Genomic DNA, 18,798 nt, shown 5'->3' with positions numbered 1-18,798 from the left:
AGAGTACCAGTTCCGGAACCTGTTACTCGAAGGAGATCATGGACGCTGGGTATAGAACGAAGGCGAAAAAATCAAATAGGGTTGGGTTGTGGGTTCTAGGATAACAAATTTCAGGGTTGGGTAGTGGGTATAGAACGAAGGCAAAAAAACCAGTGGGCAGTGGGTTCTATGCGTTTTTCAGGAAGTGAAACATGAATTAAAGGCTTGTGAGACATGCATGTTGAATTTCAGAAAGTGATGGAGGGTATTTTATAAAATGAAAAACAAGTTAGAGATTATAAATTATAATTATAAATGTTCCCCAATACACTATATAGTATATGTATACAATAATTAATGTAGTATTTGTTATAGTATATGTTCATTAAAGGCTTTTGTTATTATCAATGAATGCAATTAATGAAAGATTGAAAATTTTTTTGATCAATGGCTGAGATGATGACACATGTGCAAGGGTAACTTACCCACAAAATTGCCATGGATTTGGAAGAAATCATCTTATAAAAAACATTGTTTACAATTTGCTTTAAGATTTCACATATCTTTCAATATTCATTTCTAATATTTAGAAGGAAAGATACAGAAAACAATTCTTGTAGATTCATATTTAGGGACCTCTTATGGTATGGGTGTAGAAAAATTGTAAGTGACACCTCGTGATGGTTCTTTTAAGAGGAGTTATATATTATTTGTTGTATCATAAATAATAAATAAGGACTAAAAAGTGACTTACTAAGAAGAATTAACTTTGGCTTTTATTATGATTCTATCTATTTAATTAATTAAATAAAAAATTAATATAGTTATTAACTTAATTTTTATATAAATATTAGAGTTAATACCCCGTCCGGCCCCCTGACAATTATCTCGAAAGGACAACGAGACCCCCAAGAAAAAAAAAACACCCAATTCGGCTCCTAATCTTTTCTTTTTAGACTGATTAGCCTCTGTGCCAAAAAAACAACATTGACTTTTTTTTAATTTTTCTCTAGGTAACTATCAGGAGTCGGGTTGAATTTTTTTTGTCAAAGACCTCGTTGTCTTTCGAGATAATTGTCAGAGACTGTTTTGGTTTTTCTCTAAATATTATTAAAATTTGCAAATTTAATAACTTTAGGAATGACAACAATAATATACAACATCTAATTCGAGTTTAAATTAACTAGTAGCATTATTAAATTTTTAAATTAAAAAAATACTGGAAATTAAAAAAAGTTGTAAAAATTAAAGAACAATAAAATTACTATTATTAAAAATATTTATTATTTTTTTAATTTATTTAATTTTTTATTAAAATATAATGGCACTTGTCATAAATTTGTTTGTTATTTTTAGTTTCTCCTTGAAAAAATTTTCTTGTCTCGTGAAATGAACAAAGACTCTAAATATTATTACTCTAATATATAAAGTAAGTCTCAATTCTAATTGCATTGATAAAACCGAGTTTTGGATAGAGATTTTGGGAGAAAAATTGGGGAAGAAGAGAGAGAGAGAATAGTTTCTGTATATTAATTCAGAAAGAAAATTTGAGTAAAATAAATTACAGATTGCCTACTATTTATATTACTAACTTATCCCTAATTCCTAATTTAATTTAAAGCAATTAACTAATTGAGATAATTATACGCACTTAGCAACATTAATTTCTAACAGAATTTGTTATACAATCAGTTTCAATGTGCCATCATAACTGAATGCATTTTCATCTTCATCATCCTCCCTCAAGTTGGAAGTACTTGAAACCTGTCCAGAGCTAAAAATATTATCATCTTCATCATCCTTCCTTAAACTAGAGCTAACTATAGCTACATTTAAAATCTGTTCAGATCCTCCCTCAAGTGGGGTATGCAAATCCAGCATGCCCAACTTGAAAGTGAGTGCTTGAAAAGGAGCGGGTGCCAAAGCTTTGGTGAGAAGATCATCTGTTTGATTAGCTGAGTTAATGGGCAGCAACTTCAATATACCAGCTTACGCCTTTTCTCTTACAATGTGACAATCCACTTTAATATGTTTGGTGCTCTCATGAAACACTGGATTGGCAGCAATATACATGGCTGATTGATTATCACAATAGAGATTAATAGGTTGCGAATGAGGAAGTTGGTAATCATGCAACAAATACAATAACCATTGACCCTCTTTTGTTGCCTGAGCCATGGCTTGATACTCTGCTTCCGAAGAAGAACAAGCCACAGTCGTTTGCTTCTTACTCTTCCAAGAGATGAGAGAAGATCCCAAGAAAAAATAATAACATGTCACTGATTTCCTAGAATCAGCACAGGTTGCCCAATCCGAATCAACAAAACCAGAGAGGCGAAGAGCTTTTTGGCATGAGAAAAATAACCTTTTTCGCAGGAGCTTGCTTGATGTAACGAAGGATATGTAGAGCAGTCTTGTAGTGTTCATCAGTAGCACAATCAAGAAATTGGCTAAGCTTTCCCAAAACAAATGCAATAGCTGACCGTGTATTAGTCAAATATAGTAACCTTCCAAGTAACCTCCAAAAACATGTCAGGTCCTCAAGTTTTGTGCCATTCTCTTTAGAAATTTTACCATTATAAAGCATAGGAACACTGGCTGGTTTTGCCTCTAACATCCCATACTCCTCAAGTAAGTCAAGTGTGTACTTACGTTGATATAAGGCAATGCCTCGGGAACTACATGCCACTTCCATACCAAGAAAAAATTTTATCTTTCCCAAATCTGTGATGCTAAACACAGCATCCAATGCTTTCTTAATAGTCCTCAATTTCAACCAGATTGTCTCCAGATAAAACTAAATCATCCACATATATAAGAATTACAGCTAGGCCATTATTAGTGTGTTTGGTGAAGAAAGAATGATCATGGCTTGATTTGATGAAGCCATGCTGCTGAAGAAAGCCACTGAGACGCAAATTCCACTGCTGACTAGCCTGTTTGAGACCATACAAGGACTTGTCAAGCCGACAAACTGCACTATTGGGAACAACAAGACCTTGTGGAGGAAGCATGTATACTTCTTCTTGTAACTCACCATGCAAAAAGGCGGTATTCACATCTAGCTGGTATAATTCCCATCCTTTTGCTGCTGCCAAAGTGAGTAGAAGTCTCAACGTAGTGAGTTTGACAACCGGACTAAATGTATCAAAGTAATTATAGCCAACTTGTTGACTAAAACCTCGAGCCACAAGTCGAGCTTTATGCCTTTCAACACTCTGATCGGGATTGAATTTAACCTTGAAGACCCACTTGCAACAAATGGCACGCTTTTTCGGAGGCAAAGAAGTAATTGTCCAAGTTTTGTTCTTCTTAAGAGCGAGTAACTCCACACTAATTGTATTTCTCCAACACTCGTGCACAACAACTTGTTCATAAGTCTTCGGCTCAACTGTAGTAGTTATAGTAAGGGAAAAAGCTCTATGGATGGGGGAGAGCCACCCATAATCCACCATTTGAGGTAGTCCATATTTCCTTGAACATAATTAGACATTAGAGCAAGCTGCGTCAACCAACATGCAATGATAGTCTTGTAGGTAATTAGGTGGCTTTCTAATGCGGGTGGATTTTCTAGGCTGAATATGATGAGATGAACTAGGTTGAGATGCATGAGGATGAGAAGTTGCAAATTCAATGAATTATCAACAAAAGGATCAATGTCATCAAAATGATAAGTAACATTATGCTTGGGAGCAAATTAAAATCAGCTTGACCTTCTTGAGGAATTGTCTGAGTGGATTTATATGGAAAATAATGCTCATAAAATTCTACATTTCTAGACAAATATGTTTCCCTAGTGTGAAGATCAAATAGAACATACCCTTTATTGCTGGTTTCATAACCAAGAAATACACTTTTTTCGTGTCCTTAAGTAAAATATTTTTCTTCCTTGTGAAATAGTAGATGCATAAGCTAGACAACAAAAAATTTTAAGATAATTTATGTCAGCATTTTTGTTAAATAAAACTTCAAAGGGTTTGATTTTTCAAAACTGGACTTGGTAATCTATTTATTAAATGTACAGCTTGACCAATGGCATAATTCCAAAAACACTTTGGTAAACCAGATTGAAAAAACAATGCCTTTGCAATATTTAGTATGTGTTGATGTTTTCTCTCAACAATACCATTTTTTTGGGGCGTTTCAACACAAGAAGTTTGATTAATGATGCCATGTAAATTGTAAAAAGAAGTGATTTTAAACTCAGGACCATTATCCGAGTGAATGGTCTTAACTTGGGTTTGAAACTGAGTTTTAACATAGGTTATAAAATTTTGTGTCAAAGTGCTTGTCTCTGACTTTAACTTCATGAAATAAACCCAAATAAATGTTGTTTTATCATCCACAATTGTTAAAAAATATTTAAAATCTTGTAAAGAAACTGATGCTATAGGACCCCAAATATCCATATGCAAAAGATCAAAACTATTCTGGATTCTTGATTCACTAAGAGGAAATGGCAAACGCTTTTGCTTTGCAAAATGACAAGAGTCACAAGGTGTATCATATTCAGTTTAATTGCATTGTATAGATATTATTTCTAATTTGCTTTGTGGTACATGGCCTAGCCTATAATGCCACAAATCATTATTTGAAAAATTTGAAAAACATTGATTTTGTGTAATTGTATCTGCAATCCTAATATTCAAGCTAAGTACTATACTTTTGCTGCAATTTCCTGAATTTGCTGTATGTAATGGATGTCCTAAATGCTTCGTATCTGCTGTCTCTTTTTGCTCTAGCTGTGCCAATCATTTTTAAAGAATTCTGGCTCTGTATCTCACAGTATTGGTCAGTAAAAACACATTGACAATGCAAGCTTTTTGTAATTTTGGATATGAAAATTAAATTAAAGTTGAAACTTGGTATATACAGCACATCATTGAGATAAAATGTGTTTGAAAATACCACAGTTCCACTTATTCGTGCTGTTGTTTGTGTCCCATTTGGTAACTTGACCAGAATTGGCCTAATATGCCTAAAAGTAGTAAAAAAATGCATTGAGTGTGACACATGATCTGTGGCACCTGTGTCTAGCACCCAAGAGTTTGAAAAAAAGTTTTTACTAACAATAAATGTGCAATATGGGAGCTCATGTAAAGTGTATAAGTCTCTAAGATTATACCTCTCTTTTCTGCATTTGTGTGGCAGGTTTCTTTCATATTTGTTCCTTGACAAGGCTGTGTACACTCCTATTGAAGAAAGGTAAGCAGTGCGTTTCTCAAATTCTAATTAGACTAAGATTGAACATCACTCTCCCTCTTTTGTTTCTCTGTACAACCACTATTTCCTTCAATCTCAGTGCCTATGTGATTTGTCATAGCTGCATTGTTCATTTCCCGTGATAATTTTTGCCTTTGGAGGTGGGGTGGGAACCCATGTTTGTGGTAACAAGTACCCACAAGGTGCCCTACCTTATGACAATATGAACATGTCTTAGATGAGCTCCTTCCACCACCTCTTCCAGTTCTCCCTGCTCGTCCCCCTCGTCCTCTTCCTTTAGGGACATAGTTGTTAAAATTGTGCACTGAATTGGCCACTGCAACAAAACTTCTAACCTTCTGATCTGGACCATGAAGCTGCCTCTCTTGTTGAGTAAGCAAAGAGAACACTTCATTGATAGTAGGAATATGTCTCATAAGCATTATTTGGGATCTCACAGTCCCATATTGCTCATTCAAGCCTCTCAAGAACCTTACCGCATCATTCTCTCTTCTGTAATTCCTCATTGTTTGAAGACCACAATCACACTCTTCATTGCAATCCTTGCATTTAGAAACTGGCTCTAAGCCTTCAATTTCTTCCCAAAATGCCTTCATCTTCATGTAGTATCCTATGATGGTTAAATCTCCTTATTTCATTGTGTATAATTCTTCTTCTAGCTCAGCAATCTTAAACAAATCTCCATGATAATACATGTGCTTTAAATCAACCCACAGATCTACAGCAATCTCATTTCAAGTTACACTATGTGGAATTTCAGTACTCAATGACAAATTAATCCAGGCTACAACATATGTGTTGCATTTATCCCAAGCTATAAAAGTTGGATCATCCTTATTCGGTTTTTGTATAGTTCCATCAATGAATCCTAGTTTGTTCTTTAATTTTAAAGCTAGCCTCATAGCTCTAGACTAGGAATTATAGTTCTGAGTGTTCAAGATAACAGTAATAATAGAGATTCCCGGATTCTCACCTGGATGCAAGTAATAAACACTTGACGGATCTGATAAGAAATTAGCGCTTGATTTTGCACTTGATAATTGCATATTTGAGAGTTTGCTCAAAACCCGTGCTAAGCTTTGAAGCTCTGCTGGAGAAAACTCTAAATCTGGAGTTTGATTCATCTCAGGATCTGAACTAGGGTTGTTTGTCATTGCGACTAAATCACAGCTCCAATTGCATCAACAACACCTTTTTCTCAATCTCGATCTTCCACACTCACCGCACCATGATAAAACCGAGTTCTGGATTGAGATTTTGGGAGAAGAATTGGGGAAGAAGAGAGAGAGAGAGAGAGAGAGAGAGAGAGAGAGAGAGAGAGAGAGAGAGAGAGTAGCTTCTGTATATTGATTCAGAAAGAAAAATTGAGTAAAATAAATTACAGATTGCCTACTATTTATATTACTAACTTATCTCTAATTCTTAATTTAATTTAAAGCAATTAACTAACTAAGATAATTATATGCTGACTTAGTAACACTAATTTCTAACAGAATTTGTTATACAAATTTTGTTATACAATCAGTTTCAAGTTGCCATCATAACTGAATGCATTTTCATATCCATCATGCATCACAAACTCAATTTTTCTACTATTATGGGTGCCTCTAAAGTTGGGCAGCTACTACTTTAATTTTGTAGCAGTCTTCGCAGGACTAAAATGTGTTATTGTTTTGTTGCCAAAATATTGAGATTAACTCCGTCATTAGTATGCTGATAATGTAACATTTTTGTCGTCGATATTAGGCCAACGAGCTCGCAAAAAGGGTCATGAGGTTGGGTCAAATATATATATATATATATATATATATATATATATATATATATATATATATATATTTCCTATATTTTGCTAAAAGTTAATATTATCATTGTTGTTATGTTATGTGTGAATCCCAAAATAGAGGGTGAAATAATATATAATTGTTTCGAAATTGTATATTCGTACTCATTTGTTGAAAGGGTAGATCTGCTGCTGGCTGGATCGATACTGTTGTAAACAACCAGGGCACTCTTGTACGTTATGCTGCCCTGCTGCTCGAGGAGATAAGCGTGGTGTCCTAATATAGCTCGTGTCATGCCGCAGGAGTTGGTGTGGACGTTTTAGAAATAAAATACACCGCCAACAATGCAACCTAGTTGCCTCTGCTTACCATATTTGTGCTTTACGATCTTACTATCTTAGTCACTTTTGTGACTAAATTCCTATTTTGGTCCCTGAGATTCATGAAATTACTAATTTTGATTTCCGAAATTTAAAATTACCTATACTGGTCCTCTAAATTCAAGTCTGGGTACCAATGTGGTCCCTCGACTTTTTCCATCGATGATTAGACAAATGGCATGCTGAGATGGCACCCTCCTTACCATGTTGGATGATAAGTAAACAATGTTGTTTATCCTTGGCATCCAAACAAGTCAAAAATATCGTCACTTTGTATATGAAGGGAGAAGAAACTATGGAGACCCAAAATAAAGTATTCTTCTTCTGTACCTCCACTATTCTTCATTTCTGACTTGTTTAGGTGCCATGGTAAACGACGTCATTTACTCATCATCCAGTGTAGCAGGGTGGGTACCATCTCAGTACTCCGTTTGTTTAGTCATCGCCGGAAAGAGTCGAGGGACCATATTGGTGCCCGAACTTGAATATAGAGGACTAGTATAAGTAATTTTGAATTTTGGAGACCAAATTGAGTAATCGCGTGAATATCAGGGACCAAAATGGAGATTTAGTCCACTTTTGTTGGCTGGTCACTTTCCTGTTTGATTTTTCCCTTCCCTCGCATTTATTTGTTGGCACATAAATTTGAAGATAGTAAATTAAGAACAAGAAAAAGTGTATATTTAATATGCAGAAGATGATGATTTGTGGTTGAAGTCTAGTAGAAAATTTTTCATACCTTATGATTTAGTGCTTCTGGATAATACATGAATAGGTCCTTTAAAACAACACTAGTAGTATAAAACCTTAATTACGTTTCTTCCTCATATGGTAATATTATTTTTTTATTATTTGATTTTTTATTTTTACACTAACATAAATTTTACAGTAGATTATAACATTTACATGTACATCTTTGTTACAAAAATATTAATAGAATTGATGGCAGAATAACATTGTAATAATTTTAAAATGTTAAGTTATAAACCTAAATAAGATATTTAAAACGTTAGAGACTACTTTGAGATTTGACCTAAATAGTTAAGGCAAAAATAATACTTTATTCGTATTTAAAAATTAATTCCATAATAATAATAATAAAAGTATATTTTATGTCATAATATTTACAAAAATTTTTTAAAATATCTTTAATATTTAATTTATTATAATTTTATTCTTAATGTTTTAAATAAATTTTAATTTTATCTTTGAAGTTAAGTTTTTTAACAATAAACTACATGTCACTTTTTTTTCAATTTTACCTTTAAACTACACATCATATCATCACCATCATTACTACTCTTCCCCATCCTTAATAGCAAAACCCAAATAATCTCAATGTCACTCTGACGGAAGATAAATGCCGGTCTAGAAAAATTTCAAAAGATTTTCAACTCAAATGTCGCAAGTATAACCTAAATCGACAAGTGATCCCCAATCAAAGTTTAGAAGAGTGTCACAACAATCAAATCAATTACCAGGAGTAGGATTTTGAGTCGTTTTTCCTAGAACTTGCAATTGAGTGCACATCATTGATTAGGAAAATTGGGGGGTGGGGGGGGGGGTTTGAATTGCTTGCGCGCGCGCGCGTGCACGTGTGGGGGGGGAGATAAAGTGACTAGAATTCTAAAAGCAATGAACAATTAACAATTAAATTGAAACAAGTAGAAATATCACTCAAGTAAATGACTATCAAACAAGCATGCAATAAGATGATAGCAATAAAAAGTGCATATAACTAAGAAATATGAAATTAAGCTAAGAGAGCTAAAGAGTTAAAGTCAACAAAAAGGGATGACAATCAATCAATATAAAGAACCTTGGCTAGGGGTGAGAATCAAAATTCCTATCCTCATGATCATCCTCAATTGTGATGGTAATTGTCTATTGTTCTCACTTGGTTATCCTCTAACAATTGAAGGAAAGTCAAGCAAGTACAATTGACTTTAGTCCACAATTCCTAATCAAATCCTAATGAAAGATTAGCTTTAGTGGAATTCAAGCCAACTAGCAACTCTCAATTACCAATCAACACTAGATTTTGATAATTTAAGAGTCTCCAATTGCTCAACCCTAAAGCCAAGAATAGAAATCTAATCCATATTCGTAAGTTGCATTTTCACAAACACTTAGTGATTACTAATAACAGACATCATAAAATTGAGAAACAAATTCAAATTAAATCTACCCACTATCAATTATCAACAATAGTAAATCAAATAACACATATGGAACATAAAAACCTCAATGCATTAATTAAAACTTAAATCCAACAAGATCCAAAATCACAAACCAAAATAACTAGAGTTGCAAGCTCACTAAGCAAAATTAAACTAGAGAAACTACAATGATGATAATAACAAGGTCTAATCCATGGATTCAAACAAAAGTGGATCAAAGAACAATAAAACCTAGAGAGAAAAAAGAGTTTCTCTCTCCAAAAACCTATGAACAAAAATAGCTAAAAATTAAGTAAATGTGTGTTTGCTTGTGTCCTTCCATTCCCCCTTCAACTTTTGGCCTTTCTCCATTCAGAATTAGCTTGATTTGGGCCCAAGAGAGGTCCAAAAATCGCTGGCACGTGCAATTCTAATTAAATCATGAGCTTCATGTCACGCGTACGCAGGAGCCATACGTACGTGCAGGTTAAACTATGCATAGGTCACGCGTATGCGTACGCGCGAGCACCAGATCCTCAAAACTTCAATTCTTCAAATTCCTTCCATTTTTGCATACTTCCATTCTATCCTCTAAGCCATTCTTGCCCTATAGATCATGAAATCACTTAGCAAACGCATCACGACATCGAATGGTAATAGGAGAGAATTAAAAATTAGCATCTTTAGGGCCTAGGAAGCATATTTTCAACTATAAAGCATAATTAGGAAGAAATCATAAAAGCTTGCAGTTTATATGAATAAGTGTGAAAGAGTTGACAAAAATCCACTCAATTTAATCCAAAATAAACCATAAAATTATGATTTATCAATCTCCCCACACTTAAACATTAGCATGTCCTCATGCTAAACATTAAAAAACCAAAAGAATAAAGGAGATGGTAAAACTTATGAAATGTAACCTATATATATGAATGCAATTAATGCAACTAATGGTAAATGCTTCTACCCACTTGGTTAAAAATAAATCAACCTCCAAGAATATATATGAACACATAAGGCCAAAATAGTATGGTGATCAACAAACAACTTCCACTAACTTGATTTTCAAAGCAAAATGTAAACAAACTTGCAAGATGAAAGCTCATGAAAGCCGGAAACATAGAATTGAGCAATCGAACCCTCACCGGAAGTGTTTGCGCTCTAATCTCTCTAGTGTTTGAGGATTGATTCTCTCAATTATCTTCTAATCTTGCTTTCTAAAACTTGTTCTTCTTCTACCAATCAACAAGTATTCAATGCATGCATACAAATATCAAGAAGTCTTTTCAAGGGTTGTAATGGGGCTAGGGTCAAGGTAAGATTGTATTTGGTTAACTGAACTAAAATTTAAATTTTTGATTAACCTAAACTTTTCACCTAACCTAACACAACCGATTTAACTATTATGCAAAGCCTAACTATCTATTATTCACCTCTTTTCCGCACATTCATGCATCCTTTCAATTTATGTTACATATGCATTGTTTTTATTACCTTACCATGGGGTTAACCTTTGTCCCCTTTTTATTACTTTCTTTTTTTCCTTTTTCTTTTCCTTTTTCTTTTCTTTTCTTCTTCTTTTTTTTTTTACATGAATAAAAGGTTAATGCATATAGTTTCTCTTTTGATGCATGGATGTGTACCCAATTTTCTAAAATTTTTAACAAGGAATGTAAAATACCCAATGGTCCCAACCAATGTTCCCAAATCCAATTTCTCCACACTTAAAAAATGTACACTCTCATTAGCTTAAGTTAATCAAAGATCCAAATTAAGGATATTTATTATTTTTTACTTAAAGTTAGTGACGTGCTAAAGTAAAGGACAAAAGGGGTTAAATAGGCTCAAAATGGATTAACAAGGGTTGATGAAAGGGTAAGGACATTTGGGTATGTGAGCTTTAATGAAATAAATACCTTAATCATACAAATGCATTCATACACCAAATAATGGATATATAGAATCAAACAAGTCAAAAATCACAATCTTAGAGAGAACAACACACACCAAAATAATATATTGGTTGAAAAGATGCAACCAATCAATTAGGCTTAAAATCTCACTAGGTTTATGTGTTCTAGCTCTAAACTATATTCTAAAATTGATTTCTTCAAGCAAGTTCAATGAAAACTTTTCACTTAAACTAGTGGAATGCCCTAAAATAACTTTCTTAGAAAGATGATTACTCTAACCAAGCGGTCCTAAATTTTTTTTAGGTGGTTGGATGGAATGCAAGGGAAACACAATTTATATACATCTAATCACACAATAAAAATAAAAGAAAAGTGAACAAAACATCCTAAAAGAGAGACTAAGAATCAAATCAAAGTTCTAGTGATTTTTTCAAACAACTATCATGTAAATAGTATTAAAAATGAATTCTAACACTTAAATGCTAACAAATAACTACAAAGCCTAAAATATCATAACTAACAAAAGAAATTAAAGTCTAGGTGTTGGAGAAAGGAATTGTTACCCACAGAAGTCAGTCACCAACCTCCCTACACTTAAACATTGGCACGGTCCTCCGTGCCATGAGTGATGAGCAAAAGGGGCTCAGAATCTCCACCTCCAATAGCCTCAGGATGGTGTGACAAGGGCACCTCCATGTCCACCTCTTGATCACCTTCTCCGCCATGATCTGAAGTGCACTCCGAAATGTTGGGCTCTTCCAAAGGTGGGTTGCTACAGTAGAGAAATGACGCGCACGCGTGGATGACGCGTATGTGTGACAAGCGTCACGTGCCTCAATTACGAGAAAACGCTGTGGGCGATTTCTGGGCTGCTTTTGACCTAGTTTCAGGCCTGAAAATGAGGACAAGAGGTTGTAGAGTGGAGCTGGAAGGGAATATTCATTCACTTTTCATTCACACACATTAGGTTTTAGATGTAGAATTCTAAAGAGAGAGGCTCTCTCCTCTCTTTAGGTTTTAGATTTCTTCTTCTAATTTCTCCTTAGGTTTAGGTTTTAGTCTTATTTTAATTTAGTATTCTATTACTTTTATTTGTTCTAGCACTTTAGTTATCTACTTCTCTTATTGATTCGCTTATTTTGCTAATTTAGTTTATGAGTTCATGTGTTACTCTCAATTTTCATTAATGCAATTTATGTTTCATGTTTCTTATTGTTCAATTGCTTTGTTATTGTTATTTCTTTGCTTTGGTTAGTCTTAGAATTTCCTATGTATTGTCAATTTTCTATGTTTTTATTTTATGCCTTCCAAGTGTTTGATAAAATGCTTGGGTGGATTTTAATTGAGATTTTTATGTTCTTGACTTGATTGATTAATTAGAGACTCTTGAGTTATCAAAATTCTTTTGTTGATTGGTGATTGAAAGTTGCTAGTTGGCTTGAGCCTCACTAAATCTAGTCTTTGATTAGAACTTGTGAACTTAAGTTGATTTTGCTCGCTTGACTTTCCTTCTTTGTTAGAGGATAACTAAGTGAAAGTAGTTTACATTTACCATCACAATTGATGATGATAATAAGGATAGGACTTCTAATTCTCTTTCCTTGCTAAGAGTTTTCTTAGTTATTAGTTTATTTTCTTGCCATTTTACATTCTTGTTTCTTATTAGAAAACCCAAAAATATACTTTGCCATAGCCAATAATAAACTACACTTCCCTGCAATTCCTTTGAGAGATGACCCGAGGTTTAAATACTTCGGCTAATTTTATTGAGTTTGCTTAAGTGACAATCAATTTAAACATTGACCGAGGATAATTTGTTGGTTTAGAACTATACTTGCAATGAGAACTTTTTGAGAAATTCTTTATCGACAATTTTCCTCCGTCAATGCACCAAACAAGGACGGTCATATCCGCAGTGATGGTAGAGTTACGAGTGCTTAGCATTACATAATGAGACCTGATTTGTTGCCACACCCTAGCCTTCATAGTCAACACATTCATCGAGATGTACTTGGGATTATACTTGCGTGACCCATAAAACCAACAGCTTTCGGGTTGTGCAACGACTCTAATCACGGCATCCCACTCAAAAGCAAATATCTTGCGAAGAAACTCTGCTTCTTGATAAGCATCCTCCCCTTTCAGACTTGGTGGGAGTCCAAGCGCTTGCTGAATAGCGGCTTTAGATACCAGGACATTCTTCTGGCACACATAAACCAATTCAAGGATGGATATATCATAATTGGCATATAATTCATCCGCCAAAGATAGGTTGGCCTTGCCCACATCTCGATTCAAGAACTCCCAACCATGCCGCTTAATGCGGTCCACCATAAATTTAGCTAGGTGATCCGACACAAGGAGTTTACGTTCACAATGGGGGGTTCTCTCAAGCAACCTTGAATACATCCGCTCACAATAGCGGTTAGCAAATCTCATAGAATTATCTAGGGAAACTTGTTTCTCCTCCTCATCGATGCGCTCAACCATCTTTGGCCACTTAGGGGGTGGTGGCTTGACGGTTAGCTTGCAAACCAATGCCTTTCTAGGTGCTTTCTTAGTTGCCGCCTTAGTTGGTGTCTTCTTAGAGGCTTTTTCCTTTATTTCTTTTCTTGGTAGCCATCCTGAAAAGAAGAAAAAATTAGAAACATTAAGTTTAGATACAAAGACACTAAAATTTAAGAAAATGCAAGTGAGAAAAAATGCCATACAAGGGTAAAGGTTCTCAACTACATGGTAGCTACAACATGTAAGTGAGAAGGCAATATAAGCATTGAGACATAGCAACTAGCACTTGATGCAAGAGTGAGAGAAGAACATAAGTAAATAGCATGAAAAGAGCAATCTCAAGCATCAATGATGAACAACAATGAACACATAAAAGATTAGTTATAACATGAGAAAAGTCCGGTCTTAATCTAACTCCAAGACAATGAAGCACAAGAAGTGAAGAATATTGAGTTAGAGAGGACTAAATCACTAATGTTGCATGATTGAACAAAGAGAGCAAGCCATAATCAAGAAAAAATTTGGTCATTAAAGAGAAGAGAATTCCACATCAATGCAAAAAGAACACAAGTGCCATAAAAGGTTAAGCATTAATTTGAAAAACATGACCAAAATGAAGCAAGTCTCATTGATTCCTTTTTACAAACACTTGGTGTGCATAGTTGATGAGCAGATAATTTATACGCTTTTTGGCATTGTTTTTAGTATGTTTTTAGTATATTTTAATTAGTTTTTATTATATTTTTATTAGTTTTTAAATAAAAATCACTCTTCTGGACTTTACTATGAGTTTGTGTATTTTTCTATAATTTCAGGTATTTTCTGGCTGAAATTGAGGGACTTGAGCAAAAATCTGATTCAGAGGCTGAAAAAAGACTACAGATGCTTTTGGATTCTGACCTCCCTGCACTAAAAGTAGATTTTCTGGAACTACAGAAGCCCAATTGGCACGCTCTCAATTGCGTTGGAAAATAGACATCCTGGGCTTTCCAGCAATATATAATAGTCTATACTTTGCTCGAGATTTGATGACCTAAACAGGCGTTCCAAGTCAGCTCAAGAATTCTGGCGTTTAACTCCAAAACTGGCACAAAAGCTGGAGTTAAACGCCTAAACTGGCACAAAAGCTGGCGTTTAACTCCAAGAAAAGTCTCTACACATGGAAGCTTCAATGCTCATCCCAAGCACACACCAAGTGGGCCCAGAAGAAGATTTATGCATTAATTACTGATTTCTGTAAACCCTAGGCTACTAGTTCTCTATAAATAGGACCTTTTGCTATTGTATTTTCATCTTTGATAAGTCTTATGCTATCTTAGACACATTTGAAGGCTGGCCATTCGGCCATGCCTAGACCTTGTTCTTATGTATTTTCAACAGTGGAGTTTCTACACACCATAGATTAAGGTGTGGAGCTCTGCTGTTCTTCATGAATTAATACAAGTACTATTATTTTTCTATTCAACTCAAGTCTATTTCTTCTCCAAGATATTTATTCGTTCTTCAACTTGATGAATGTGATGATCTGTGACACTCATCATCATTCTCACCTATGAACATGTGCCTGACAACCACCTATGTTCTACTAGCAATGGCTTGAATGCGTATCTCTTGGGTTTCTGATCTAAGATTGGAACCTTCGTGGTATAGGCTAGAATTAATGGTAGCCATTCCTGAGATCCGGAAAGTCTAAACCTTGTCTGTGGTATTCCGAGTAGGATCTGGGAAGGAATGACTGTGACGAGCTTCAAACTCGCGATTGTGGGGCGTGTGACAGACGCAAAAGGATCAATGGATCCTATTCCGACATGATCGAGAACCGACAGCTAATTAGCCGATGTTGTGACAAAGCATCAGGACCATTTTCATTGAGAGGATGGGATGTAGCCATTGACAACGGTGATGCCCAACATAAAGCTTGCCATGGAAAGGAGTATGAATGATTGGAAGAAGGCAATAGGAAAGCCGAGGTTCAAGGGGAGCAAATCATCTTCATACGCTTATCTGAAATCCACCAATGAATTACATAAGTATCTCTATCTTTATTTTATGTTTATTTTCATCACCTTAAACTCCATAACCAATTGAATCCGCCTGACTGAGATTTACAAGATGACCATAGCTTGCTTCAAGCCGACAATCTCCGTGGGATCGACCCATACTCACGTAAGGTTTTATTACTTGGATGACCCAGTGCACTTGCTGGTTAGTTGTGCGGAATTGTGACAAAGTGTGATTCACGTTTGAGAGCTCCAAGTCTTTGGTGCCATTGTTGATGATCACAATTTCGTGCACCAAGTTTTTGGCGCCGTTGCCGGGGATTGTTCGAGTTTGGACAACTGACGGTTCATCTTGTTGCTTAGATTAGGTATTTTTTTTCAGAATTTTTAGAAATGAATTCTAGAGTTTCAAGGTGATGTTCCCACCATCACAAAAGCTGATTGACTCTCATGAATTTAGCTATTGAATGTAATGTCCTGCTGAAGCTTGGCCAAACATGTCTAATCTTTTTAGACTAAAGCTTTAGACTAACATTGCATGATTCCTGAAATTCTTATTAAAAGTTTTGATTCTCTTTATTTTCGTTTCCATATAAGTTTCGAAAATCACAAAAAAATTTATAAAACCATAAAAATAAAAAATATTTTATGTTTCTTGTTTGAGTCTAGTATCAATTTTTAAGTTTGGTGTCAATTGCATGTTTTTATTCTTCTTGCATTTTTCGAATATATACATTATGTTCTTCATTAATCTTCAAGTTGTTCTTGATGATTTCATTGCTCTGATCTTTAAATTCTCTTGTTTTGTGTGTTTTGTTGTTTCTCATATGCATTATCAATTTGTTAGTGTCTCCTATATGAAAATTTTTAAGTTTGGTGTCCTGCATGCATTGTTTATTTGATCTTAGTTGCATTTTTTACTGTTTCTTATCATCAAAAATTCAAAAATATTTTCAAAATTATGTCTTTTCAAGTCAATAATACAGAGAATTGAAGATTCAGAATATTCAGCAGAGGAATCAAACAGAAAAAGCTAGGCGTTCAAAACACCTAGTGAAGAAGGAAAACTGGCGTTTAAACGCCAGCCAGGGTACCTGGCTGGGCGTTTAACGCCCAAAAAGGTAGAGATTTGGGCATTAAACGCCCAGAATGGTGCCCATTCTGGGCACCATTCTGGGCGTTTAATGCCAGGATGACACTAGAGGGAAGATTTTGTTTTTAATTCACATTTTTTTCAAGTTTTCATAATTTTTCAAAATCAAATCTTTTTCAAATCATATCTTTTCAATCATATCTCTTTCAAAATAAATTTCTTTCCATTTTATATTTATTTTTACTATTTTCAAAATCCTTGCTTCAATTAAAGATTTACTTCAAAATTTTCAAGTTGTTACTTGCCTATTAAGAAAGGATCAAATTTTAAATTTTAGAATCATATCTTCTAATTTCTTGTTAGTCAAGTAATCAACTTTAGTTTTAAAACTTTCTCTTTTTAATTTGATTTTCAATCATATCTTCTCAATCATATCTTTTCAATCATATCTTTTTCAAAATTAATTTTTTCAATCAAATCTTTTTCTAATTTCAAAATCTTTTTCAGAAATCACTTTATTTCTTTCCCAATCTTAGTTTTCGAAAATCTCAATCAAATTTTCAATTTTCTTTTTTAAAATCTTTTAATTAATTTTCAAAAATTCTTCCCCTCTTCTCACATCCTTCTATTTAAGGGACTAAGACTCCTCCTCAAGGTACAATTCGAACTCCCTCCTTCTTTATATGTTCGAATTCTCCTCCATCTACCTCCTCCTTCTATTCTTCTTTTCCTCTGACACCTCAAGGAATCTCTATACTGTGACATAGAGGATTCCCTACCTTCTTGTTCTCTTCTCTTTCATATGAGCAGGAACAAAGATAAAGGCATACTTGTTCAAGCTGATCCTGAACCTGAAAGGACCCTGAAGAGAAAGCTAAGAGAAGCTAAAGAACAATTCTCTTTAGAGGGCCTAACAGAGCTCTTCAAAGAAGAAGAAACCATGGCAGCCGAAAACAACAATAATGCCAACAATGCAAGGAAGGTGCTTGGTGACTTTACTGCACCTACTCCCGATTTCTACGGGAGAAGCATCTCAATCTCTGCCATTGGAGCAAACAACTTTGAGCTTAAGCCTCAATTAGTTTCTTTAATGCAACAGAACTGCAAGTTTCATGTACTTCCATTGGAAGATCCTCATCAGTTCTTAGCTGAGTTCTTGCAAATCTGTGACACTGTCAAGACCAATGGGGTTGACCCTGAAGTTTACAGACTTATGCTCTTTCCTTTTGCTGTAAGAGACAGAGCTAGAACATGGTTGGATTCATAACCTAAGGAAAGCCTGAACTCTTGGGAAAAGCTAGTCAATGCCTTCTTGGCAAAGTTCTTTCCACCTCAAAAATTGAGTAAGCTTAGAGTGGAAGTCCAAACCTTTAGACAGAAGGATGGTGAGTCCCTCTATGAAGCTTGGGAGAGATACAAGCAATTGATCAGAAGGTGCTCTTCTGACATGCTTTCAGAATGGAGCATCATAGGAATCTTCTATGATGGTCTGCCTGAACTATCCAAGATGTCATTGGATAGCTCTGCTGGAGGATCTCTTCATCTGAAGAAGACGCCTGCAGAAGCTCAAGAACTCATTGAAATGGTTGCAAATAACCAATTCATGTACACTTCTGAAAGGAATCTTGTGAATAATGGGACAACTCAGAAGAAGGGGGTTCTTGAGATTGATACTCTGAATGTCATATTGGCTCAGAATAAAATATTGACCCAACAAGTCAATATGATTTCTCAGAGTCTGTCTGAAATGCAAGCAGCA

The 18,798-nt window shown here is 34.8% G+C and overlaps 1 non-coding gene across 1 annotated transcript; it reads right to left on the bottom strand.

Annotated features, from left to right (window-relative positions):
* Positions 1-18,384: 18,384 nt before the first annotated feature.
* LOC112761134 (small nucleolar RNA R71) lies at positions 18,385-18,492 on the bottom strand. The gene has a single exon (XR_003181543.1). It is a non-coding gene; the product is annotated as a small nucleolar RNA R71 (small nucleolar RNA).
* Between the last annotated feature and the right edge of the window lie 306 nt (positions 18,493-18,798).

This window comes from Arachis hypogaea, chromosome 16, assembly GCF_003086295.3.
Source record: "Arachis hypogaea cultivar Tifrunner chromosome 16, arahy.Tifrunner.gnm2.J5K5, whole genome shotgun sequence".
Taxonomy (NCBI): domain Eukaryota; kingdom Viridiplantae; phylum Streptophyta; class Magnoliopsida; order Fabales; family Fabaceae; genus Arachis; species Arachis hypogaea.
The sequence above is the reverse complement of the archived record's forward strand: the minus strand, read 5'-3'. Positions and strand labels throughout refer to the sequence as shown.